The sequence below is a fragment of the Macrobrachium rosenbergii genome, chromosome 4 (genome assembly GCF_040412425.1).
Source record: "Macrobrachium rosenbergii isolate ZJJX-2024 chromosome 4, ASM4041242v1, whole genome shotgun sequence".
NCBI lineage: Eukaryota > Metazoa > Arthropoda > Malacostraca > Decapoda > Palaemonidae > Macrobrachium > Macrobrachium rosenbergii.
Window position 1 is genome coordinate 43,816,599 of NC_089744.1, and position 27,852 is coordinate 43,844,450.

Genomic DNA, 27,852 nt, shown 5'->3' on the forward strand with positions numbered 1-27,852 from the left:
GATCCTGCAGCGCCTGCAGGAAAGTGGCCTCGTCATCAGGTTTGACAAATGCACCTTCAACGCCGAGAAGGTGGAGTTCCTGGGCCATGAGGCATCCCCAGGAGACATCCACCCGATGTCGTCGAAGGTCGAAGCAGTTGAGAAGTTCCCCACCCCTACCTCCATCAGGGCCGCACAAGATTCCTCGGAATGGTCAACTACTACAGAAGATTGATCCCGGGGATTGCTCACACCATGGCCCCCCTGACAGAGGTCCTGAAGGGACGTCCAAAGACCTTAGTGTGGGGCCCCAACCAGCAGAAGGCTTTCCTCCTGACGAAGGCCACCCTCGCCAAAGCAACATCTTTGGCCCACCAGGACCCCAGCGCTCCCCTCCAGCTAGCGACAGACACCAGCAACGTCGCCTGCGGAGCAGTCCTGGAACAGGTCATCAGGGGGACCCCTCAGCCCATAGCCGCCTTCAGTAGGAGGCTAAACCCCGCCGAGTCCCGCTACAGTACCTTCGACCAAGAACTCCTCGCAGTATACCAGGCGGTACGGCACTTCAAGTTCCTCCTGGAGGGGACGCCCTTCACAATTTGGACCGACCACCAGCCACTGGTCCACATCTTCACAAAGCTGGGCGACGCATGGTCCTCTAGGCAGCAGCGGCATCCCGCAGCCATTGCAGAGTTCACCTGCACCATCAGATACCTCCCTGGCAGGAAGAACCCGGTAGGCGACGCCCTCTCGAGGATCGAGATCGATTCCGTACAGCTCGGTATCAATTACGAGGACCTCACCCGCGAACAAGCTGCTGACCCTGAGACCCCAGCCTACCGTACAGCCATCACGTCTGTGAAGTGGAAGGACGTGCCCTTCGGCTCAGGAAGATCAACATTACTGAGTGATGTCAGTACCGGACGCCCCCGTCCCCTGGTACCCACCTCCAGATGTCAGCTGGTTTTCAACATTATCCACGGCCTATCCCACCCCTCCAGAAGGACAACAGCCAGACTGCTGACAGAGAAGTTCGTCTGGCACGGCATATGGAAAGACACGACGGCCTGGGCAAGACCGTGTATGCAGTGTCAGATAAGCAAAGTGGGACAGCACACCGAATCGGGGGTGGGCAAATTCCCCAAGCCAAAGAGACGCTTTGGGCACATCCACGTCGATATAGTAGGACCTTTTCCCCCATCAGGAGGAGCCCGATAACTTCTGACAGTTGTCAACCGCTCCACCAGGTGGCCTGAAGCTACGCCCATGGAAGAAGCCACCTCCAGTGCATGTGCGGAAGCCCTCCTCTCCAGCTGGTCAGCTGGTTCAGTGTCCCAGACGACATAACGACAGACAGGGGACCTGCTTTCCTGTCCAAGCTGTGGACCGCCCTGGCACGTCTAATGGGGACCACTCACCACAGCACCACCGCCTACAACCCCACAGCCAACGGAATGGTGGAAAGGTTCCACGGGCCTCTGAAAGCGTCCCTCATGGCTCGTTGCTCCTCTGAAAACTGGAACTACTAGCTGCCCTGGGGAGACTCTGGTAGTCCCAGGGGAACTCGTTGCAGAGGACAGGGACAACATAGGAATGCAGAGGCTCCAAGACAGGGTTGGAAAGTTCGCCCCCTGCCAAAAGACATTCACAGACAGGACGTCCCCCCGTCACGCCCCCCGGGCTGTCCTCCGCCAACCACATCTTCGTCAGGGACAACGCCACACGCCCACCCTTGACTAGACCCTACAGGGGACCTTTCCTTGTACTGGAAAGGAACAAGAAGGCATTCCGAATATCCATCCATGGGCAGGAAGACTGGGTGTCAATAGATCGTCTAAAACCCGCATTCCTTGAGGGGGAGCAACGAAGGCAGACCCCAAGATCTCCTGCGGGATGCGGCAGCCCCTCAAACAACCCCAGTCACAGGAAGGAGACGAGGGTGTCCCAGAAAAACCCAGAAACCTGACGGAAAGGCACCCCAACAAACCACTGCAGAAGGCACCGGGGAAGGCGACCGCCCTCTCCAGTTGACATTGAGAAAGAGAGGCCCCCTTCGTCGCCCCAGCAGATACCTGGTTTAATCAGACATTGCCTCCGTCTTTGGGGGGGGAGCATTGTAAAGTCCCCGCTCAATGTGTTCTCTGTAGAGAACACCCTGTTTTCTGCAGTGCCTTTTCATCGACCTAAGGTCGATCAGAATATATATTTATCATCATAATTGTAAACTGTATATATGTTGTCTTTCTAAACAATCATGTTTTATGTACAAGTAACGAGTTATTTATGTCATATGTAGACATTGTTTATCACTATGTTCTCTGTATGAACCTGTCCTGTTTTTGTAAGGAATTAGTTTGACCTCAGGTCACCTGTAAATCTTTGTACCAGCGGTCTCTGCAAACTACGCAGACATCCGCATCTTGCTTTATAAGCAGCTCGTTTTCATCAATAAACTGGCAGTACTTGTCTTCCTGCTCATTATTTTGCACCTCTCTCACAACAATACCAGATAAAAATGAGTACTGTATCACTTTCTTTTTAATTTTCTCCAACCCCATTACAGCAGTCTTCAAAACACATCATACGCAAAAAGAGCAATTTTTTTTATTTTGCCCAAACCCATTATAGCATGGTCTTTAAAATACGTATATTGTACATGAAAAAAAAGCAAACCTACAAATATAAAAATACTTTTTCTGTCACTTACCTGTGCACGCTGCTCTTGGCGCTTATGATAGCCGTACTTTTAAAAACTTGTGAGGTGGTTTACTAGTCTTCCTCCAGCTCCTCTCCCTCTGTACAAAGAGGGGGGAAAATGCTCTTTGTTACCAAGTGCATTATACTTTCCACACATATAGCCAATTAGAGAAAGATATGTTTATGACAAATAAGTCTATCAGCCATTAAAAAGCAAAAAATCACGATGACCTATGTTTCCACCAATAGCGGGAATGCTTACAAAAGCACAAGTGTTTTTCCACCCACACACCGTCTACAATAGACTATTTAACTGATGACATATCCATATCAGCCAATTAAATGCGACAAACAAAACGATGTCTGATGACGTGTTGTTACAAACAAAATGATGTGTGATGACGTTGTTAAGTGACTTCGTGCATATCAGCCAAGTGACGGTACGCTCTCTGTCTCTTAGTCCTTCATTTGCTTTGTAATTTTTATTGGTTTTTAAATATTTATCAGTTTTTCATAATTTGTTCTTCTTATTCATCATTTTGTAGAGTGAAAATTACTGTATGACAAAACACCAAAAAATAAAAACTGACAAGGGGAGAAAGGGAAGGCAGGTGTGTGTGTGTCCTGATATTTGTGTGTAAGTGTACTCGTACGTATGTGTGTTTATGTTATGTGTTTACAGGCTGTATGTATGTGTGAAAGTCTGTTTATAACTGCAGCAACAGTTATTCTCTCTCTCTCTCTCTCTCTCTCTCTCTCTCTCTCTCTCTCTCTCTCTCTCTCTCTCTCTCTCTCTCTCTCTCTCTCTCTTTTGCACTGTGCATGACTATTTCCTTGCAGGTTATGATACATTGCTGTAATATCCTTAGATAAAATGTGGAAAAAGCATACAGTAAACCACCCGTATTCGCGTTCTCATGATTTGCGGACTCACGCATTCGCGGGTTTCTCTGTGGAACATATCTAGCCATTATTCGCAGAAAATTCACCCATTCGTGGTATTTTTCACTGAGAAATATTCACTAATTACTGTATTTTCATATAATTTTCATGAATAAATGCACTTTTTGTGATAAAATTATTAAAATACTTCGGGTATAAGCATGTTTACAGGGTTTTTCTAAGTGGGCAGTTCTAAGTGTTTTTAGAGGGGTTTTAAGTATTCGCGGATTTTAGCTATTCGCGGGGGGGTGTGGTATGCATCCCCCGCGAATACGGGGGTTCACTGTAAACATAAATCAAAAACACTCAAACAAAGTCAGATGCCTGCCTACCCCTCTCCACACATCCCACATTGCATTCCTACCCCTCACCCAGACTGGAAAACTCCTTCCTCAGCTGCCACCTTCCTCAATAACCCCTTCTCTGCATGCTTAAAATATGTACAAAAGATTTATAGTATATACTTTATGCAAGAGGATGTATGTGGCTCACATACATGAAAATACTATATACAATGTATTAAGCTAATTTATAAAACGGCTTTAAATCTACTGTACAGTATATGACTTTTAACCTAAAAGGCCAACTGTAAATAAAAGCATACAGAGCAAAAAATTTTGCAAGGTAGTATGTGAACACTGGTTAAGAGGAGGTTGTCTTGAGCTGCCTGTCTCTCATACATCGCTGAGTGGTCTCCTGTGACCTCCAGTGATTCATCAAAGACAGCCAAGAGGAGACTTTTGCCTTAGTCATGGATTAGTATTGCACCTACAGCTCCATACAGGAAGCCTACTATTTTACAGGCAATGATTCCCAAGACTCTGGCTGTGCTAACCAAGAGAATGCGGTTCAGTAAAACCATGGTCCTTGTGGTTGGAAGAACAGGCAGGCAAGAACAAACCTGAAGCAGCCATGGCCCTGCAAGATGAGACTTCCTTCTCATAGGTGCTGGATTGCATGTTTAGCATCTTTGGACTTGAGAAGCAGACCCAGCCTAGGATGCACCAGCCAGTCATGCCTTTGGTCTGCCCCTGATCGAGGGTACAGGTATCAGCAAGGGCCTATAGCCACCCATCATTTCTTTGCACTGCTTGACCAACACCTGTGCAGTTCTATCATATCCAAGGCTGCTCACTGCAGCTTGCTAGACCTTGTCTGTAACAGAGGAACTTTTTAAGAAGGGACCTTCTTCACTCATCCCCATCTACAGTCACTGGAGGATATCTTATAGGCCAAAATGATGGTGGCATCTCTTGGTTAGGCAACCAGTGCCTTGGCCTGTCCCAAACAACGGCCAACACTGGTCAGGAAAACTCTGTTACCAGGTCAATCACCATATCAGCACAACAGACAGCAGAAGATACCCAGGTAGTATTGTATTTTCCACATTGGTAGATGTAAAATATGAAGTACCTTGCAATCCCATATTGGTATTGACATCAGGGACTTCTCATCATCATTGCTAAGCCTCAGAGAGCCTAACTATGAATTTCACATAAAGGCCAGGCTCTCTTGATTTCTGGAAAGTGACAATTGAACTGCAAACCTTATGCAAGGGAAAAAGAGAAATGGTCACTCCAAGTTTCTGGGTGGCATTGGTTAGTGAAACCAGTCTTCAAGAGGGTAAGGGAACATCTGTGCTCTCAACCCATCAGCCAAGACACTTTACTAATGTATTAGAGGTTCCATATCAGAGTGCTGGGAGCTGTCTCTGCAGTGCTTTCAGCTGTGTAAATGAAGTCAAAATTACTAGGCAATGAATCACCCACCCTCATAGTAAATTTGAGTTCTCTTTAAAATTATTTAATACTACTGTACTTTCTTACCAAGGACAGAATTCTCTCCAATTTCCACTAAAATATGCTGTAAAAATGCATTTTCTGGAGTTGTATTCTTCCTCATTAAGTGGCTCTTCCTGTACTTTTTTTTCATTTGTCTGATTATTCATCAGTGGATTTACCCAATAGTAATAATCAGACAAATGAAAAACCACAGGAAGAATATCATAAGGAACAATACAACTCCCAAAGTTTGCACTTTTGCCTGTGGGCCAGTGTAAAGAGCCCAAACTGGGTAAAAAATATATCATTCTACTCCTCACTTTGTGGAAATTAAAATAATATCATTTGAGATGTCACAGGGTTGGCTGTTTCAATTAAAAAAAGGAAGGCCTTGTTTTGATACTTCTGAGAAGGGAATAGAGGAATGTCATAGATGTTGGAAGACTTGATGAAAAAGGAAGGCCTTGTTTTGAGTCAAATCTGCAGTGCTGACAAAACTGTTCTAATCTATTGCTCCTTGTCCACTAACACCATAGCTTACAAGAGGGAAAAGAATTTACCAGGTCAAAAGTCTTCACAGCAACTCATTTCTCTTGGTTATGTGCGAATGCTTCTGGTAGCCATCCTTACAAACAAGTTGTAGTTGGGCATGTGAAGCAACCATGTACCCTGTGTGGGGTGATGGATAATCTCCCAGTGATTTGGTGGTTCACATCCAAGATAGTCTCAGATTGGTTCCATAACCTGTTTTGTAAGGAGGTTGGTCGTCATCAGACATAGGACCTTGGCATCAGGTGAAAACTTTGCTTCTCATGGACAATGCTCCTGTGCATCCTACCACAACTTGGTTGGTTAGTGACAAAGGTTGTATTAGGGTCACGTTTTTGTTTTTTTATATGACTGCATCTATAAAACCAATGGAAAAGGTGTTATTGTTGCAACAAAATGACTATACTGGAAGAATTTCCCAGAGGAGGTGATGGCGATGTTTGAGAATGAGCAGGAGTAAGACTTGGAAACAAAGTAGGGAAGGGACTCTGGAGAATCTTTGAAAGTATTCACTGAGGTCTGCCAACTACAACTTTCCAGATGCTTGAAAGGACATCACTGTGCTGACCTTGGAGCATGCTTGGAACTGTATCTAGATGGGGTAAGAATGCTTTATCAACTTCTAAGATTTTGTGCCCCACTCATGAAGGGAGATTACAGCATTCTTGAGGATAACATACAACAATCCCAATATATACAACAATGGCGATCCTGGCTTCCAACTGTTGTCTGGCAGCAAGATACAGTAGCTGTTTCTGTTGCCATTAGTGAGATGGTAGAGGATCTTGGATGACTTCATCAAGCTGATGGGTAACCCAACATTCACCATAGTTGTTTCTCCAAGGCCTTGGACTGAAAGAGTGCAAGAAAAATTTGGTGGCTGGTGATTGCTAAGCAAAAAAATTTCTTTGCCAGAGTACCCTCAACAGCTTCTTAAGGCCCTAACCCCCATACACCCAAGCCCATCACCACCCACTTCTTCAGTTACTTAGTCAAGCAGCTCAGGGACACAAGCAAACACCTCAGCACTCTTTGCTTTCTTGCCAGGTTCTTCAAGCTAAAAATCTGATGTGTCAGCTGCCTCTTGAAGACCGTTTAGGCACCTTAACTCTTCTTTCAACCAGTACACTTCATAACCTCAAACGAGACAATGGTGTTGGAGGGGTAGGATTTTTAAACCCTCCTTGCAAGTTTTTGAAAGTACGGCTTATGTACACAATTTTGGCATTGCTTGCAGGTAAGACAGAAAGAGAAAGAGTTTGTTTTTATTTTGTGTAGTTATTACTTCTAAGAAACAATATAGGAAAAAAGGTACTTACAATTCTAAATCTATTTAGTGCAGTAGTGTACTCTGTATGGTACAGTACCTACCACACTGAATGTTGTTTTTAAGCATAAAGTTTATATCAGTGAAATTACAAATATGGGGAAAAAAAGGAAGGAACTTATGGTTTTACATCCAATCAGCTCTTTAAAGTGTGTTGTTTGTTGTTTATAAGCATATACAGTGACATGTTATTATGTAGTGACAAAGTAGAAATGGTATGAAGTTACTGTTTTACATTGATAAAGTGTTTTTTAAACCAAATCTGTGAACTTCCAATATCTAGCAGGGCCCTGGATGTATTAATCCACATAAATGAGGGATTACTGATAACAGGTATGTACGTACAATAGAAAGAATAATAAACTAAAAGTAGAAAGAAAGAATTTTTTTGAAAGTGCACACTGGATGTTTTACCATAAAAGTAAGAGATCTCTAAGAATAAAATACCTGTAGTCACATAGAAATTACTGACAAAACTGGTAGAAAACATACAAAAATATGAAGATAAGAAAAATCAAGAGATTTTATTCAAAGATACAAATATGTTGTGTGAGAGAGGGATAGTAGTTTCAGTTGGTGTGGGAGACAAAGAACACTGCTAAAAGTGGATTACATAATTACAGAAGGAAAATATATGATAAATAAAATTCTCTTTTCAAAGTTATTCAACTTTGCCCTGGCAGAGAGATCATGTAGCGAAGGGTATTTATGTAAATTTAGGACAGAATACTTAACTATCTGTTCAATTAAAGTATGCAGTTTTCAACATACCTGATTAATTGCATTTGATGGACACCCACATGCAAGGGTAAAAATACCAGGGTCAGTGAAAATCTAGCAAAGACGAATGAGAGGGATTTGTGATCTGAGTGATCGCAACACTGGTAATGCATTTTGGCACTGTTAACTGAAGCTCAAAACTGCATCAGTGTGGAGAAAGTGGGATTATACCCTACTTCCAGAGGCAGACTTAAACTTCTCATAAGCACAAATGTTGTTTTCTTCTATAAATTTTGCTGATTCTCCTCATAAGTACCAAAAGTGTAGGATCTAGTAGGCAACAGCTTATGTTTTCTCATTAAATAAACTATTCTTTACATTGTAGTGAAGCTCATTTTCTTTCAAATTGAGGACTATATACCCACATTATATTAGAGGTAAATTGGGATTGTACTCACTAAACTTCTTCCTTATAATTATTTGTTCTGTAGATTTTCAAACTCCCTGAGAAAGCATACAGTCTTATTTCAGCCATTATTACAATTACAACCTTCAAAGCATTGATACAGTGAAGTACACAAAAAGGATTTTAAAAATATATGGTCCAATAACACCTCAACTTAACAGATGCTTTGGGGGTCTGGCTTTCTGATAAGCAACCAAGATTCTTTATTATAGCCTAACTTGAATAATTTCTAGATATCTTGCAGCTAACAGTAATTCCACATAATTCCTAACTTGAACTAACCTGTACTTACACCTAATATTCAATTTAATAGATTTGTTTAAATATGTATCATATAAAAAAATGGTACCATAGCAAAATATAATGATAAAGTTAGCTGTTAGCCACAGAAGTCCATTAAATTGAGGTCTATGTACATCATGTTGAATAACTTTTACAGTATTATGGGGTACAGTACAGTCAGTCCCCGGTTTACGACGGTTCCGGCTTACGACGTTCCGAGGTTACGACGCTTTTCAAATATATTCATCAGAAATTATTTCCCGGCTTACGACGCATGTTCCGGGATTACGACGCGTCATACTCCGATCCGACGGAAGAAATATGGCCCCAAAACGGCAGAATAATCATAATTTGAAGGTTTTTTTGATGTAAAACTCAATAATAATGCAGTTTACATCGTTTTCAATGCACCCAGAGCATTAAAAGTAAGGTTTTCTTATGATTTTTGACGATTTTCGACGATTTTCCGGCTTACGACGATTTTCGGTTTACGACGCGGCGTAAGAACGGAACCCCCGTCGTAAACCGGGGACCGCCTGTACATAAATACTGCTAGTATCACAGACCTAACCTCAAGTTAGTAATTTTCTTATTACTGTATAGATAATCATCTTTAAAATAGCATAGAAGTTGCATTCTACTTAGCTAATATGATGGTTTCATTTAGTTAAATAACTCCAATATATGGGTTCCCAGGTACATTTACATATAGGCTCCATTCATCATCTTTGCCTAATTTTCCCAGAATTACTCTGAGCTAGTCATCAGATAACATCATACTTTATAATTTTTATCATGCTCTCAATCTAATAATAGTCTGTGAGTCCTGATCTTTGGACTCTAATACAGTACAGTATACAGAAAGAAAGAAATACATTCACAGGTTTTCTGGTATGCAAAAAAGATGCTTTTTCATCCAAATATCCTTTGCTGACAAGGTCAGCCTCATCCTTCACTGTTTCTTCAGACTCTACAACAACTCTTTTGCACCTTGAGCTTCAAATCATAAACTATGATATAGTTATTAATATAAATCCTCACCACTGTCAAGAGTCCTAGAAGAGACTACTTAACATGAGGTTCACTTCAACAGTTATGAGAGTGACAGAACTCGATTTGACTTCTACCGCAACCTATCAGGGCAGAGGTCTGGTTAAACAAATCATTTATAACTAACTAACTAATGGCTGAAGAAGATATGATCAGGGCATGGCTGAACAAGATATGAAAGACCTCAGTCCTGCATTCTGTAAATCACCTGTTGTTATTTGCTGGTTCATGCTTAATTCCAAAAATACACTCGCCTCACCTTGGAGGGTGAGTATTTTGCTTCCTCAAAAGCATTGTATCTTTGTGTGACTAACTTCAATTCCACTAGAATTGTGGGCCACCCCTCTCCCCTACAAACAAAAGCCAAACTCCAGCCTCTTCCTTGAGGAAGACCGCTGACCAGTCAAAATTTATGACTCCAATCACCTAATTTTCCTTAATCTACAAATTAGCTAGGCCAACCAATAGTCACAAGATCCTTCTCAGGATCCTCTTCAACAATATTTGCTCCTTGATCTCTCATAGTTACCAGTAAGTCTACTTGAAGCCCACAGTATAGCATGTCCTCCAGTGTTCCTCCTTAACCCATCGTAGATTGGTCACTCACTGATTCCTCTTTCAGTTAGCGGAGGTTTCCTTCCCTCAGACATAACAGTATTCACATAAACAAGATTAATTTCTCCCTGTCAACCTGACAGCCTTCTTGGATCCAGTCAAGGGCCTTATGTTTCCTTTAATGTCCACCATGCAAAACTGTTGATTACTTCTTTAACGGGGAAGAGTTTGTCCACACCTCTTAGTATTGTAGTTCTTTAGCCTTCCCTTTAACAAAACTGCACAGTAGGCACTTCTTCCTGTTTTGTTGTCAATGTGTCGCCAACCCTTGGCAAAACAAGGCGTACCCAATAATCACTGAATAGTCTCCTCATAACTTTTGCAGGTAATTATGATGAGATTCTCACTAGGGGTCACAGTTTGATGAAAAACAAATTGCCCCTTAGAATGATCGGGAAGCTTATACCTTTCCATGCTTAATTTTCTTGAAACTTCATCAAGCAGGGTATGAATTTCAAGAATCTCATACCCTTTTTCATCATTCCTAGTAGCCCTAATGCAGTAGTCAAACGGGCTATAGTCAACAGACTCCTTTCCCTTTTGTTACAACTTCATAAAAACATGATGGTGATAGTCTCCCTTGACAGCCACACAAAAACCTGCTTAACTGACCTAAGGATCATCCATCTCCAAGCTTGAAATCCTTCCAGTCTGCCTTGTAAGAGAAAAAGCCTTTCCGAGATGTGAGTCAGAAGCCCCCTTACCTCTTATAAAATCTCCCTCTATCAAACTGTTATAGATCAGAAGTTGAATAGAACATAAGTTTTTGGGACTGGAATCACCTAAATATCTACTGCTCTTCCTTTGTGTTGAATGTTTTCACTGTCTTTCTATCATCAAGGTCTATGGATGGATAGAGGAGCACTACACTGCCAGTGTCTGTCATTAATGATTGTTCAACTCCTTGGGTTCATTCTTTCAACTCCATCAGACCTTGAGCCTCTTTTATATAACTTGACAGAGAAGAATTTCTCTTCAAGTTCTCCCCTAGACTGACTCTTCCTTTATACCTTCACAGTCTCGGGAAGTTCGTCTTCAGAATGTACAGAACAGCCTGTCCTTCACCTATTTATCAATTAATCTTCCTTCTAACCAATCAGTGTATCAGAGTTACATGGATTACCTGCCTGGGTAATCCTCTGCAGAGCTTCACCAGGGGTGCTAGCACCTCTGGCTACTCTGACCCACTGCAAAGTCTGATCTTTTGGGCATACAGTTTGATTGTCTGAACCCCTTCCCTTCTCCCATTCATGTCAGACAGCAGTTCCTTTAGACTCAACTACCACATATGTTTGTCACTTTTCATCCTCCATCTCATTATCTCAAAAAATTTCACTTTCTAGCTGGAGAAGCCTTGAAGAATTCTTTCTGCTGTTCAGAGCAGGATGTCACTTGTTACACTTGAATCTGCAAAACTGGAGCATTAACTGCCTGTACTCCTATGATGTTGCAGCCTTTTTTAATGCTTTCCAAGACAGCAATTTAGAAAATGAAGAGGTCTTTCTTCTGCTGTAAGAATACTCACTGTTACCTTGAAATGTTTCTCTTGGCCTTAAGTATTCGGGTACCTTCCACTCTACCTCCCCTCATTGCATTCCTGTTTTCTGAACTTGGTCTAATTTCCTTCCATACAGGTATCTAGGCACTAACTTCTCGCTCTTACTGCTTCCTTGGAGAGACACCAGATCCCTGTGTAACCTATTTGCCAGCTCCTTCATCAGATATACCATTGGGTTCTCAGCATAATGAACTTAGGTACAGCAACTTCATCTCTGATGGTGCCATACCATCAGAAAGCTGATATCTGCTTCAACTGCCTTGCCCTCTAAGAGGCAAATCTAGTTATATAAGGCAATGATGCACTTCACAGAAACACTTCAGATGTTTTTGAAAAAATTTTCTTCCATACATACAAATCATTACCTACACATTTTTCTTTCCTGATTAAACAAATTTTCTTTCATACTTAAAAATCATTGCCTACATTCTGCTTTCTTGAACTGAGTATTCTTCTCTCATTAACATGACATCCCTTTTGTACTGGTATTCACATATGTTGCCTATCTTCCTGAGTCAGGAGGCTCAAAAGGTTGTGGTCTGCTTGTGCTACATCATCTTCAAATATTTCATCATTATTCTTCCCCATTCACTAAGACTTTTGAAGTTTTTTTTTCCTGTTTGCTTGAAGACTGATCTCTGATAGCCCCTTTGACACAAAGGACATCTTCAAAGCAAAATATAAAATCACGTAAGGTGGTGGTGTGGAGATATTGAAATTGATGACATACCACAGTAAATCAAAGAGCAAAAAGTCAGGTGACTTTTGAGGAAAAAACCAAATACCCTGTACCACAAAAATGATTTTCTGACAAGAAAAACATAATAGACAGGATAAACAGGAAATTTACAAAAAAATTTACAGTACCATTAAAATGAAAAATAATTAACGAATATGATCTTGCAGTATTTGGCAATTTTAATACTAGACCAAACAGCCTCCTTGAAAGAGTGTTCAATTAGAAAAATACAAATGAGAAAGAAAAATCTCTATGGAATATCCTTTAATTAGAATGAGAAATCTGGCAAGCATTGAAATCAAATGGAAGTTTTGTGTTGTGAGAATTTTGTATTATTTTCTTTTTTTCCACTTAATGACAAAGTGCTCTCAGCCTTCCCAGCAATCCTTCCTCCTCTCTGAATAACATCATCTCATCATGCTTGTAATATATCATCATACTGAAGGAATAAATGTTGAAATCTGGGTCACATGGCCAGGCACTCAGGCCAGGGAGGCCATTCAGCACCATCATGGCAATGAAGAGATGAATGAATTTTTATAAAATAAATGTAAATTCTTAAAAAATCACACAGACAGAAGCCCATACTACTGCCCAAAAGCAGGTTAAACATAAAAATCTCTTAAAAGTTATTTGGACCTCAAGTAAAACTTCACCCAAAATCACAGCAAGGTCTACTTTTTCCTGCTGCTCATAAATCAGGAGCAGTGCACAATAAGTAATCACCGGCAGTATCCTCTCAAAATAAAAAAAAAAATATAATGGAACACTGCCATCATCTAAAATATATTTATAAGTGAGGAGAGTATGCCAGATCACCAGTAGAGTCAAAACAGTCTCAGCTACAGTATTTAGTTGGTATTAAAACTTGTAGGTCAAGGGCTAATCTTATCCATAAAGCTTTTATATTTTGCTCTGATGGCATGGAATGTAACCCCTAATTGGTCTTTTCATATCAAAATGTGGAACACTGTTAATGAATAATCATCATTTAAAAGAATGCACGATTACCAACCCACCTAAGAAAGGTTCCTACCGCTTAGTGAGTGCAATCTTCTTTTTCCTCTGGGCAACAAGTAAGCAGTTGTCACTTGAAAGTATAGGGTTATATAAAGTAATGGTTTGTACATATGAAATTTAAAATTCATTTTAAGAAAATTTCATACTTTATACAAATACTGTTCATATCTCTACTAAGTTTTGAAAGGCTAGCTAATAAGTGTACAGATGGAGTGAAAATGGTCTGCTAATCCTGTAATATTGAAACACTTATGATCATAAAATAGGGAATTTTAAGCTATCATTTGCTGAACTAACCTACTATCCATAATACTAAGTTTCCAAACATACCTCATTTTCTAAGATTGTAATATAAACATGGAAAGGGGCATTCATGAAATAATGAAAAAATAGAATTGCACTGTTTATACAAGGAGCAGCATATAGTTCAAAGGGCAAGATATGATAGCTACTGTGTTGCGTACACTACACTGGTAACATAACAGTGGCAAGACGAAACAGCTAGATCCAATGTAAACTTGATGCTCATCTGTCATGTTATAAGTGTCTTAAGGAATTAATTGTATTGCATAGCATACAGTACTGTATATTTGTGAAAAAGTAGACATTAATAGATATAATGCTACTGGATAACTGATTTGAGATTTCTCTTACTTGTCTGAAGATTAGTTATCATTTTCTGCCAGATTATCAGTCTGTGTTTAAAAGTATCCAGAACCTTTCTATTATGTGTACTACATCATACTGTAACTCTATAAGACTCCTCTAATTTTAGCCATAAGTGTGAGTTAACTAGGTAAGGTTTTGTTAAGAGTTGTTGGAAATACAGTATATAACCACAATGTTCTGCTGAATTTTTCTAACAAATGTAGCCATCATTATTCTTCCTATTAAGACCCTTTGTAGCAATGTAATACTGGTGGATTTTGGTGTAACGATATTAAATTTTGTAATATGTGTAACTTCCACTTGTGTCCCTTACTGGTGTTAATAGATAAAAATTTGATCTGTATGTGGATATGTAAATACATGGAAATGACCTAAAGATTTTGCAATTTGCACTGCCAAACTAAGAGAATTTGTACAGTAATATCAACCTGAAATAACTTTTACAAAATGTAGGAATCAGAGAAATATTCATAATATTGGAAATGAAAGGCTTCAGCATACGATGTACAACAAAATCCTAAACAAAGCACACTCTTGTACATTATAATGGTCCAGTAAAATATATACTGAACTAATGTTTTACATCAAAAAACCTTTTTAGGCAAAAGAGAATCAAGTACATATGATTTTCTTCTAAAGAGAATATATTTTGTTTCATTAAAATGGAGGAAATTGCTGGTATGTACTCTGTTAAATGCAGTGATAAAAAAAACTGTTTACATATTTGCAGAAGTCACCCCCCCAAAAAAAAGTTTCAGCAAAGTCAAGTTTCAACGGGTTTCAACTGATAATAAAATTTTAATTTTAATTGTAAATACTGTATCTGCTTTTAAGCCTCCTGAAAAAGTCAATTTCCTGTTATGAATGGTAATCATTTATAGGGAATGGGCCAGATCCAGAATTCCTAGGTTGTACAGCATCCAAAAATGCATCAGAAACATCAGCTACATACCGGCATATCTGAAATACTTTAATCCCAGCACCTAGATTTATTGGACAGTGCCTCCACTGAACAGTTTGCATCCTTGTCCAAGTAATTTTGCCTAAATTATATTCCTCATGTTATATGAGTGAGCAGCAAGTTCTGTGCAAAGAATATATAAAAGCTGAATATAAATAAGATTAGCTGGAACCCCTGGAAGTTAAGGTCCTGAAAAGCCAGAAGTGATTCAACCTACAATGCAGTTAGTCCCAACTTATGACTGGTTTAAGCTCCTGACTGAGGCAAGTTGGAATAAACAAGACTTGGGAACTGCAGATAATGTATGCATATACATTACATTTTATAGCTTGTTTCCAAGGCTGATTTTCAGCATTTTTCTTCTTAACAGTTATGTATCATGCAAACTTTGACTGTCCCCAGTAGAGATGAATGAACAGTGAGTAGGTTGTAAGTCAGGGGTAATATGAAAATAATGATACCTGTACAACCAAGATGAAATGTAACAGACAAAAATGTTCTCTTAAAAAGCTAGTGATATTTGTAAAAGTAAAATACAGTAGCTCCATTCTTGGCACCTGCTCCTCTTCTTAGGAAAAAAATCTTAAGGAACAGAGCTGAAAAATAATAAAAGATGCGGCAAATAAATTAACAACACATGTGCAGGCAAGATTACAACCCACTATGTAACCAGTGACAAGACATGTAACAAAGGTAACAGGTGTGAGGTACAAGTGTGATGGAAACTAGGAGAAAGTTTTGACAACTTTAAAGGAAAGAAAAGCAGAAGACTTGACACCTAATCAAGTTTTCCCGAGGGAAATTTCAGGACACTATTCCTCAAAAGTAGTGTTAGAGGAAGAACGATTTCAGTCTAAACCAATTTGGACAATAGAGGAGCCACCTACATTACCGAAACATCTTCCACTACTGCACTGAGGTGGGAGGTTGGGCAGCTGATAGTCCCAGCCTTTTCAAAGGTATGATGGATTCAGTGGGCCACTTACAGACAAAAAAGGTCTGGAACTAAATGTTCATGACATTTTCAAAGGGTACCATAAGTAGAATCCCATGGGGTGGCAGAGTCATCAGAGCACCTCTCATGGTTCACTGTAGGCGTTACTAAAGTGTTTGCAGTGTCCCTTCAGCCCTAGCTTTACCCAGTTTTTTTGCCTTTCACTTTGCCTCCACTCCCACGTCCTCTCTTCAATCTTACTGTCCAACCTCTCTAATTTTTAGTGCAACTGTAGGGTTTTCTTCCACTTCCACCTTTAGATCCTTGTACTTTATCTCCTTTCTATATCTCATCTTTCTGGCCAACCTCTCCAACTCCCTCCCTTCACTGTTAAGTGCTGAATGGCTAAAAGTACCCCAACCCTTGGCTTGACACCCTAAATTTTTTAATATCTAATAAAAAACTATAAGTAGTTGAACACCCTAAGAGTAAAGCAAAAGTTTGTATGTGTGATACTGTATATTAAAAAAGGTGCATAAATCAACAAACCATTCATCTGACACATAGAACTTATTAAAGCTACATATTGGGTCTCTTGTGGACGGCTGATGTGATGAATGAACAGAGGTGAGTATTAAAAAGAAGAGGAGTATGCACTACATTTCCTAGTGTTGCTAAAACTTGACCAGTTGTGATTAAGGGTCCCAACAAATGCGATCCCATCCTCTGGTGTATAAAGTCTCTAAGGTAAAAACTGGCTAAAGACCCACACCATGTACCTGCAATCTTAATGTTCCTCTTGATGACTATGGGTATTGAAAGGGCCCAGATCTCGTGCACAGCCAGTCACTTTTGGCTGGCCTTGTCCTCTGAAATCTCTGTATATGCTTGAAAGGTAACCTGCCTTTTTTCTTGAGACGTTTCCTCCGCTGATGCTCAAACAGGAAGAGTCTCAATTCCTCACTTCTAAAATGCCTAGTCATCCTGAGGTAATGAGGATGGCTCTTGCTGGCCAGGAAAGATAATCTTTTGTGCTGCTGAACATCAAGGCTGGAATGGGAAATGGAGCAGAGATTCAATCTTGAGTATCAGCCATCTTCATTTTGGTACAAACTACAAGGTATACAAAACAATCAAAGACCAACCCTGGGCATACATGACTGCTTGACAGAGCATGCATTTTGTTCACATTCCTTGAAGATGCTAAAGCCTGCAGGAAGCCAATCTAAGATGATGTAATAACTCTCATGTCAGGGGCCCTGGTGAGGGTTGTAAGTCTCTCAAGTTAGATTCCACTTGGGTGACTGGCTTGTGTTACAAAAAGACCTTTTCTTAAAGTGGTGGAAGAGGCTTCTGAGATCCCTAGATACAGTAGAACCCCGGTCCTCAATGCTAATCCGTTCCAGAAGAAGCGTCGAGGTGCGATTTAGTCGAAATCCGAATAAATTTTTCCCATACGAACAAACTGAAAATGGATTAATCCGTTCTTGACCTCCAGTCATTACCCCAACCTTGCCTTTTTATACAAAACATTACACATAAATTACAATTAAATAAGTTCAGAGTTAAATAACTTGCCTATTAGACGCCCTTTTGTCATTTTTAAATGCATACTGTATCGAAAAAACTGGCCTACGACAAATGCAGCCGTATTACCGATGATAGATCAAGCACCATAGGCTAGGCTAGGTAGCCTATAGGTACTACCAGAATATACTGTAATGGGTAGACTCAAAAACTGTTGTTAATAATAACAACATTGAAAAACAAGCCTGAGTTTTACAGTAAATTAATAAAATATTAAAAATAACCCGAATTATGTCTGTTATCATAAAATTAAGAAAAACTGCCTGGGTTATGCCAGCACTAGGAAGCTTGTCGCATGAGTGGATGTAAACAAACCAAAGCGTCATCCTGGTGGCTTATCGCAGTACTGTACTAATTACATAAACGCTGTTTAAGTCCCAATTAATTTATGGTAAATTTCATACAGAGTACTGGAATAGTTTACAAAATCACTGTAAAACTTATTTCAATAAACAACAGCAGCAGCGTGTATGGGCTTTAAACGCTTTTAAATATGTGTGGGAAGAACGCCACCAACAACACCAACTAGCGGCGGCTGACGGAAACACTTTTGTTTACGAACATCATCTGATTCATCGGGTCGGATTCCGATTTGTTGTTCAAGCACCAACGCAAAATGTACTAGAAATTTCGCTTCGAAATCCGATTATGTCGAGTTCTGGTAAGGTTGAGGGCCGGGGTTCTACTGTATAGTAAACTCAGTACCCCAAAATTCCAGTGCTTCTGAGAGGGTTTAAAGATACAGCCAAATACTTCTGGAAGCATATATAAAGGAGTATGCAATTAAAGGAATAAGGACAGTGACTGAATTGACATCCCCCTCACTACCCCAACTTAAGAATCTGCCCCACTCTGCCTGATAAGAGGTTGATGGTCAAGGATTAGTAGGAAAAGGCAAAGACTGTAGCAGTAACCTCAAAAAAGTACTGCTCAATAATCTCCATGCTTGAAGGCACACATGACACCTGGGTCACTGTGGAACTTGTGGAAGTGCAGCTTCTTCAGGAGTCTCTTCCAAATTGGCATGTCCTGGAACAATCCACTAACAACTGAGGAGGCCTGGGCATTAATTTTATTGTGGCTACATTTCAGTGATCAGCATTATCTATGATGGTTGGAGGCCCAGATCTCCACTAGCACCTGTCTTAAGAGACTAAATGGAGGGGAAAGCATAAACATCAAGGTTGTCCCAACTGTGCAGCATGGCATCTAGCTTCCAGGCTACTGGATCCAGATACAGTGATCAGTGCACCAGATGCTCATGGGTCATGCTTATTGCACAGAGGTCCACTAGCTGCATGCTTTGAAGCTATGAAAGCACCTTGCAGACTTCCAGATCCAGTGACTACATCAATTGCAGAAATTTCTTTAATCTCTTTAGGCTGTATGTATCTATATTTCACATTCCCTACACTAACACTACACTTGAAGATCTCTATTGCTAGATGACACAGAAACTGGGATCTTGTTCATCCCTGGTTCCTGAAGTAAGTAACTGTGGAGGCCATAACTCCAAAACCGTGCCTTGCCGAGCAACTGGAGGGTCAGGGACTTTGCCTTTACTTTCAGGATGTTGATGTGCTGCTTCCTGTCTACCTCTGACTAAGTTCCCATCACCTGCTCTCTCCAACCCTATGTCATAGGGTCCAAGAGAGGGACTTCTATACCTAAAGGAACCAGAAAGATACCATTCTGGTAGCCTGGATACTGCCACCACTGCTGCAGATGTCCTATTCTTCCAAGGTTGTGACAGCATTAGCATCATGGAAATCTGCAGGTAACGAAGATCTCAAGTGCTGCAGTTCCAATTACCTCATCCTGAAGTAGCTGTGGCACCAGCTTCTCCCAGTAGCATATATATAACCCAACACAGACTACCATAGCTTGGCTGGAGGACTTGACTGATGCTGATAGTCTTGAATCCTCACAAGCAGTCTCAAAGTCTTGTCAGCTGAGGGATGAACCAAAGCCACTGAAGTGCTGATCACCATCACCAAAGAAATATCCCTCCAGCATGGAACCAAGTTCAACTTTCTCCAGTTGATTAGCTGCTCTCTTGGCTAAGACTAACCAGTTGTCTGGACTTACACCAGGCTAGTGCACCCAAGTTGCCACTGATGCCTAAGTCCGGGTTTAGGCCTACAGAACTGTAGCCAGGCTGAAACAAAAGGCACAAAACTATAATATCCAGACAAAAAGCAAGAGCTTCCTTGAAGTCAGATATATCAGGGCATGGAAGTATGCATCCTAGAGGTAAAAGAATATCACAGTTCCCGTCCCCTTGGACTGCATTATTGAGTCTCCATCCTAAAGGAGGTCTGCCACTTGAACTTGTTCAGTAAGCTGAGGTTTATAATCAGGCACCAAACTCCTGTTGCTTTTGACCCCAGAAAAAATAACTGGACACCCATCAGTCAGTTCTTTAATCACCTGTTTCCCAAGAGGTGTGCCTGGGTGGATGATTCCTTCATCTTCCTCTTTGAGCTAAAGAGTTGGCTGAAAGGGTAAACTCCATCTCCTTGACAGTGTGTGTGTGTGTGTCTGGAAGCAGTATACTGTTAAGGAGGGGGGTAGAAGGCACCCTGGACAGCCTTGAAGAGGGAGACAAAGAAGGAACACTGATCCTGGATGATGTAGATAGAAACTGGAGATTAAGGCACAAAGTTTGGTTACCACAGTCCTCCTGACATTGGTCGCCAATTTCTTCACTAGTTTTTTGACAAAGTTTTCAGGGAATATGGCCATGTCAAGGAGGGTCTCAACCCTCCTTGAGGTCCAAGGAAGAAAGCAGAAGAAAGAGATCCTTACTGTGGCCATATTTTGCCCCCTTATGACAAAGTTGACCAGAAAGTAGAGAATCATCCTTTGTACAGGATTCATAATCATCCTGATGTACAGGGTTGATGCTCTGCTCAATGCATGTATCATACTCCTGGGCCTACCTGTTAAATCTAGACTTCAATTTTTCAGCCAAAAGAGAGCTGATGGTGACTAAGTTCCACTTCTACTGGGATTTTGCCTTGGTCATTGACTAACTTGACTTCTGACGCTTTGGAATATTTGACAAACTCCACTTTCAAAACTCTGTAACACATTTCAGTACTTTTTGTGGTGCGGCCCTTATTTTTAAGACATATACTGTATAAGGTGAAAACCTGGCCCTTTCTAGTCAAGTAGTCCATATTAGGGCAGATTTCTGTTTTATGTAGCAGTTAATATATTATGCTACAATGACCCATACAATTTGCTCTCAGCCTCAAGCTTTGTCATCCTTTTTTCATTTACTTCATTTATATCCCTGTTTAATTGATCCAAACAGTACAGCCCATGACCCTGTAACAAAATTCTAGTCCAATTCTTGATCCATTATTAACCCTCAATATTTCTGGCAATAAGGAAATTTATCCCCATAAGCTCTTTTGAGACCACCAGACCCTAAAAATATTTACCTAAGCCAGAGCCAGGGGTAGCAATTATGGAAGTCCTTTCACCCAAATAGTTATTTAGGTAAACAAAAAGTGATGGGTTTTTAGTAACTTCTTAATGGGTTTGTATTAAAAAAAAACTTTTATTATTCCTACACAAATACAAACCCTTGGTCTTTACATATGGGATTAACTTTCAGCGAGCTGGAAAAACAGCTGATAAACTTTTGCAAGGCGGTTATGGCAATAGCTACCAATAGTAAGGGCAGAAGCACTCCCCACCAAGTCAGTGCACTTTCAATTCTACACAGTTTACTTTTGGCCACCGTCTCATTTAGATTTGCATTTCTTTTCTCCTATCTGCTGTTCAATTAAATGAAGTGTTACTGGATTTACTTCCAGTACATATAAAAATATTGAAAATTAAATCATCATTATATGAAAACAGGTTAATTAAGGGATATTTTCCACTTGGTAATACTTTTAAAGAAATAACCAAAAATTAATGGAATTCATTTACCAAAATCAAAATAATGTAATAGGCTCCTATATCATAGCAATAAAAAAATATTTCAGGAACTTTGTACCATTTTTTTTTACAGCATAGCCACTGTTCTTTCTCAAAGGAGTTACTCCTGTGGTTGTCCAAGGACTCCCATAAGACAGACCAACCAGTATCAAACAATGATCTCATAGTTGGCCTTTGATTCAATATTGCCTTTGATTTGACAGTGATAGAGTATAAAAGGGCTCAGTACAAGAGGGCTCTTTCCCTTGTCTACAGCATCTACCTGGTTTTCTCGTTCATCCTTCTCACACAGATATGGCAACAGTGTGCAGGTCGGCCAAGATCCCCATTACTCTTCAGATTTGAGAAACACTTACATGCCCCAAACCTTACTCTGAAATAATTTCGCATTTGTAGTGCCATGTTGACAAAAGGTTGTAGTTATCTGCTGAGGATAGCCAAGTCTTAAGCCCTGTTAAAAGTTTTTTCCTTAAAATTTTTCTGTTAGGCAAAATTGCTAAATTCTTCTAGCTGGTGCATCCTTCAAGGTGGGGATTTAGGATTACCAGGCTATGTCATGCATTCTTCTTCTGCTATCAACTTTGACAATTCTTATTAATTAGGAATATTATTACTGAAAATCATTAGTTAATGTTTTTTTATAATATGTAGATAATTTTCTCGGTTACGAATGATAATCGTGACTTGCAGTTTCTCTATACTGTATGTTTAACTTACAGTTTAGTTCTTACTAAGTATCCCTTGCTTCTTTTGATTAGTACTTTTGAAATATTTAAAATGAATTATGCCTTAAAGAAATCTTTCCAGTTTTATTTAATACAAGGGGTTTTGTGAGGGGGAAATGGAAAATGTGTTTAGGCAGATCTGCTCTTGGTATGTATTACTCCACCAATTGATGACATCACAACTTCTTCTTTAGTTACCAGTGTGATAATAGGAGCCATAACTAAAGTGACCATGACAGTTAATGTTAACTTTAAGTATTGTACCATCCAATATGCTATGGGCAGTACTTTAGTTTTGATTTCATAGGCAAGTGTCAATTGTTTAGAAACACATCTCATTGAGCATCAACTAGATAGTCAATAACTTAAAATACAGCACCAATCAATATAGCTCATTTATGTGGTATTTTAGTTAATGCAGCTTATTTATATTGTATTTTAATTTAGCTTTGTTTGACGAGCACTATAAAAATACCCCTAGTCTACAAATGTCAGAAATACTCAAGCTGAGCTTACAACTTGGACATGCTCTTCTTAAAAAAACACTAGTAACTGTTTTGAACATAATGCTACCCAATATAGTATAAGTTTATATAGGTGGTATTTTAAATAAGTTTTTTCTAGGCTAGCTCTTGATAGAATAACAGAGCATTACAAGACTGTATCATTATTGCAACAACTATGGTTCATGCATTTCAGCCATTATTGTGTTGGTTGCTTAATCAGATGTCAAAGTTGCACAACTATATGCCCCATGTCTTATGATATTCATGGGTTTTTTCTTGGCAGGATAGAGACTGCTCTCCTTTATTTGTTAATATATAAAACTAGTTGAACCTGGTAATGGAACCTTTATTTTAATTATGATTTAAAGGGATCACACCACTGAGTTGTCTCTTACCCAGTTGTCAAGGCCATGTACCTATAACATCGTCAGTCCATTTCATACTGTTGCACATTCTGGTTATCTTATAAATATATGCTGCTCACATTCTACCTTTTCTCATGGTTTTTTGTCTTTTCTTACTACAGGACTGTTAATAAGCTAAACCCAAAGGTTGTTTATTGCCGCTGAAAATTGTATAATCTGCTGTTTGCCAGTAGAACATCACATAGTATACCACCTGCCATGAACATAGCTCTACTAGCATAAAGTTGAGTTTAGTTGGTTGTTGAGCATGTGCAAATTAAGTGACATGCTCCTGTCAGCAAACCATGAAGGAAAGGCTTGTTTAAGACTAGTCTTTTGGATTCAAGGTTTCTGAAATAGGGTAGGGGGAGGAGAGCACATCTTTCCAGCAGAGCTCTGTCAGAGCATTCCCCTCCTTTTCCTAGCAGATTCCATGTCCTGGCCAGTACACAAAGATACTGGAATTCAAGATCTCTCTGAATGACTCCTCCAATGGAGATCAAGTCATACATTGGGATAAATTTCCCCCAATATTGGGCATGAAGTGGACCTTGCCACTGAGCTTTCCCTCCTATTCCTGGAAGACCCAGGGGCACTGACTTTGTTTTTGCATGAGAGGACTCCCTCAAAACAGTATCTGGGCTTTCCCATGCAGTAACCTCATGTTGAGGAGGGCCCTAATAGGGCCAACCTCCTCTCCCTAAAGGAATCTTTTACCTATACAATAGCCTGATGGTGAGTAAGATCCACAACAGGGCCCATCCTCCTTCCCCTTAAGTTCCTGTTCCGTCCTCCATTAGAGACTCCCAAGCCTTTGCTGGGCAAGGACAATATGGATGCCCAGGCCCAACTCACCCAAGATGGTGGCCCATAATCAAGTCCTGTCCAAGGCTTGTTAGAGTTTCTGAATGAGATACAGCACTGAATCAGGGAAGCCCTTGTTACTGAGCACCACTTCATCAGATACGTACGTTGTTAAGGATTCCTGATGGGAATTCAAAACAGCTCTGAACATTATTTCTAAGACCTTTTTTGTCCTCCAAAGAAAGACTAGAAAGTCTTCAAAAGCTACCTGAGCAGAGATTAATCCTCAAATGAAAAAATCTGTGATGGGAGCAAACTAAAAAAATCCCAAAGCCAAAGAGAAAGTAGATCTGTTGCTTAGATCCCTTTTGCATCAGAATACTCATGGAGGTATGACCCCTGTTTTTATAGTTTCAGCTAGTTCTAATACCATGACTAGTTTGGACTATAACCTCCTGAAGCTGGGATACCAGTTCTGAGAGCCCTTGTTTTGACACCTTTATGTATGTGTATCCTTCTGCCAGATGGCAATTACTCATCAACAAAAGGAAAACCAGAAGGATTGAAACGGAATATGCGGAATTTTCAGGATAGAGCTGCTTCTCCCCAATAAGGAATGGTACTTGGTCCCTCCTTCAGTAGGCTTTTAGAAACTGCTAGAGAAGAGTCATCCTCCCCACTACTACAGTGAAAAAAAAAGCCCTTGAAGCAACCCTTTTTCCATTTTAATGGAAATTATGGTACCCCATAATCCTGGAGAACCAATCTCCCCTTTGGATAGCACCAGCTTTCTGCCCTTTCACTTCTATAAAAATTAATCATGTGACGGCAGAACTGAAGAACATTGCAGTTACTGGGGAGGGTAAGAAATAGGTAGAAATAAAGTTATTCATTTCCACTATCCCAGTATCTGTCAACTTCACAATGAAATGGAAAACTTTTGAGTGGGAAAGTTCCCATTCACTGTGGCTACCAAGGAGTTTGGTGTCCCTGTGGGCCAAATCTCAGATAGGACAGCTACAGTACTTATGAGTTTCTTGCAAGGTTCCATCTCTTTTGTCCTAACCTTGTCCAATAGTCTGGAAGTAACTATAAGAGAGCTGTGAGAGCCTTCCAGGATCTTTAAGCAAACCTTACGGGGGCACTTTACAATTTCATTGAATACCACCCCAGGGCCCAAAAAGAATTGTGTGCTACAATTTCCAGAGGAGTACTGTTCCCAAGTATGTTTGCTCATTCCATGTGTGACTTGGATTGCCTCTTTATATCTGAAAGACATGTGATAGGAACATGTTATTGATAATAACATGTTCCTATCACCATTCCCTTTTCCCCTTTCCTAGGTACAAATTCAAGGTCATGCCCTTCATGAAATTAGCAGCAATAATTGACCAGGAACTCATAAAAAAAGGAATTTAACTTGTATCCCAACTTGATGATTGGCTAATCTGGGGAGCCACTGAGAGTGGTAGTCAAAAGACTCAAATCAAGAGGTTCCCTGATAAACTGGAATAAGTCCCAACTCACACCCAATAGGGATTTTGTGTGGCTGGGACTTCATTGGGATATCCTTTGTAGTCGGTCATACTCCTTTCCAGACTCAAACCAGAATAAGGAAGGACCAGCAGAGGTTCCTGACACAATCCATGTTTTTCTTAATGGCATTTGCAGTGAAATCCTGAGCCTGTTACAGTTCATGTCTGGGGTAGATCCAATCCCCATCTGAGACTCAAGGATATAAAAAGAGTCTGGTTCTAGCATGCCCAGAAAAGGCTTCATGATCATCTCCACCCATAAAGTTAAATAGTTGGGAAGATGTTCAATCCATGGACACAGAAGGGAACTCTGCAAAACAGATCAGACTAACTCCACTGTTCCTTGAGTAGATATACACACTGATGCCTCCCTGACAGGTTGGGGAGGCCATTGGGAGGATTGCAATGAAGCAGGAAGATAGTCACCAGCTTTAGGGAGGTGTCACAACAGTTTCCTAGAGTGGATGGCTGTATTCCTCAGAAAATCAAAACCTCCAAAGAGGAACCACATTTTGTTGGTCCTAAACAATATGGCAGAGATGACATGTATCAAGCAGTTGAGCTCCCCCTCTCATGCTGTCTATCCTATGGATGTCTCAGGCAAGGAAGTGGTGCTTCTCAGCAATCCACCTCGTTGGGTCGCTCAATATAATAACAGACTCACTGTCAAGGCAGACAGCACCCTTCGCCAAGTGGATGTTAGAGAAACCCTCCTTTCAAATGACTGTCAACATGCTTCTGCATATAGATGTAGACCTGTTTGCCATGCACAAAAACCACGAACTTCCAGTGTATGTCTTCAAACTGGACAGTCAGGCAATGGCAAGAAATGCACTCTTAAAAGAATGGAACAAACAGAGGACAATATACCTTTTTTCCTCCATAGTCTTAGATTTCCAATGATTTAAACAAACTGCTGACTTTCAACAGAACTGCTTACCTAGGGGCCCAAATGGCAAAAAAAAAGGTCATCTATGCATCCTCCTGTCTGAGCCAAGACTTTCACACATGGATTTTAAAATCTAGTCTATTGTTAAGATTATTCACCCAACACTGCTAGGAACCTGGTGCAAAAACTACTGACTTCATCTATCCAGTATGTATATAAATTGTGGTTGGATTACCTCTGCACTGAGAGCCTGTTGAGCCTTGGTTGAAACAGTTCTAAATTTTCTGATCCACCTGTTTGAAGACAAGCACCTTGCTGCTACTACAATTATGACATACAAGGCTGCATTAACAAAGCCTGTGTTTTCTGGGTTCAGCATTGATTCAAATATAGAGTTTTTTTTCATTCTCCTTCTCTGGTCCTTTGCATTGCAGAGACTGGCTCCTGCAAGACTTCCCATTACAAGGTCCCTGAATAAGATTCTCTGACCCCAGTCACCTCAGCTCAGTAGTCCTAATGCAACTACAACTCATGTGCCCCAACAGGGCAGTCTTCTTGACTGCCTGAGCATCTCTTAGATGCGGACAATGTCTCGCCACCCACACACCTAGCTATCACTGTTGTCTTCTGATCTCATTTCTGGCTGACAATGTGGACCCTTAAAAGAAGAAATCCCCTATTCTTCTATGGGAACTCAGTATTACAGATAAGACAATATGCCTGGTCCAAACTCTCAGAATTATTCACCCAATCTGGCATAATTAGGTAAGTCACTTTAGAACCACATAGAATAACACATATACAGGCTCTTGTTTTTCATATCCTTCACTGTTAAGTCCTAATGGGTATCGTGAATGAAAGAAGGTCAGAATAACTTATGTGATTTTACCATGAACCAATTTTTCTTCTGGGTCATTGGGATTTATAATCAGGATCTAGGCCATTTTGTCACCTGGCAATTTCTTGTGGATGCCCCTCTGAGAATGAACAGCAGCTACACTATCAAAAGATGGGTTTTGACAAAATTAAACCCTATTTTTGGTAGCTGCTCTGAGTCCTTAAACCCATCTGCTTTCCCTGACCAAAAGGCATGGGAATTTGTGGCAAGTGTTTTTCTTTCACAGACCTGATGAATAGTAGGGATCTTAGCTAATCTGCA

The 27,852-nt window shown here is 40.4% G+C and overlaps 1 protein-coding gene across 10 annotated transcripts in view; it reads right to left on the bottom strand.

The window, feature by feature from the left end:
* The window catches only part of LOC136833650 (delta(24)-sterol reductase-like), a 234,321-nt gene that overhangs the window by 36,822 nt on the left and 169,647 nt on the right, over nucleotides 1-27,852 (bottom strand). For 3 of the 10 annotated variants that reach the window (XR_010851557.1, XR_010851558.1, XR_010851552.1), the window contains one exon: nucleotides 2,687-2,774. The exons of the other annotated variants lie outside the window; for them this stretch is intronic. The gene's annotated coding sequence lies outside the window, so the exon portion shown is untranslated. The remainder of the gene's footprint in view (nucleotides 1-2,686; nucleotides 2,775-27,852) is intronic. 10 annotated transcript variants of the gene reach the window in all.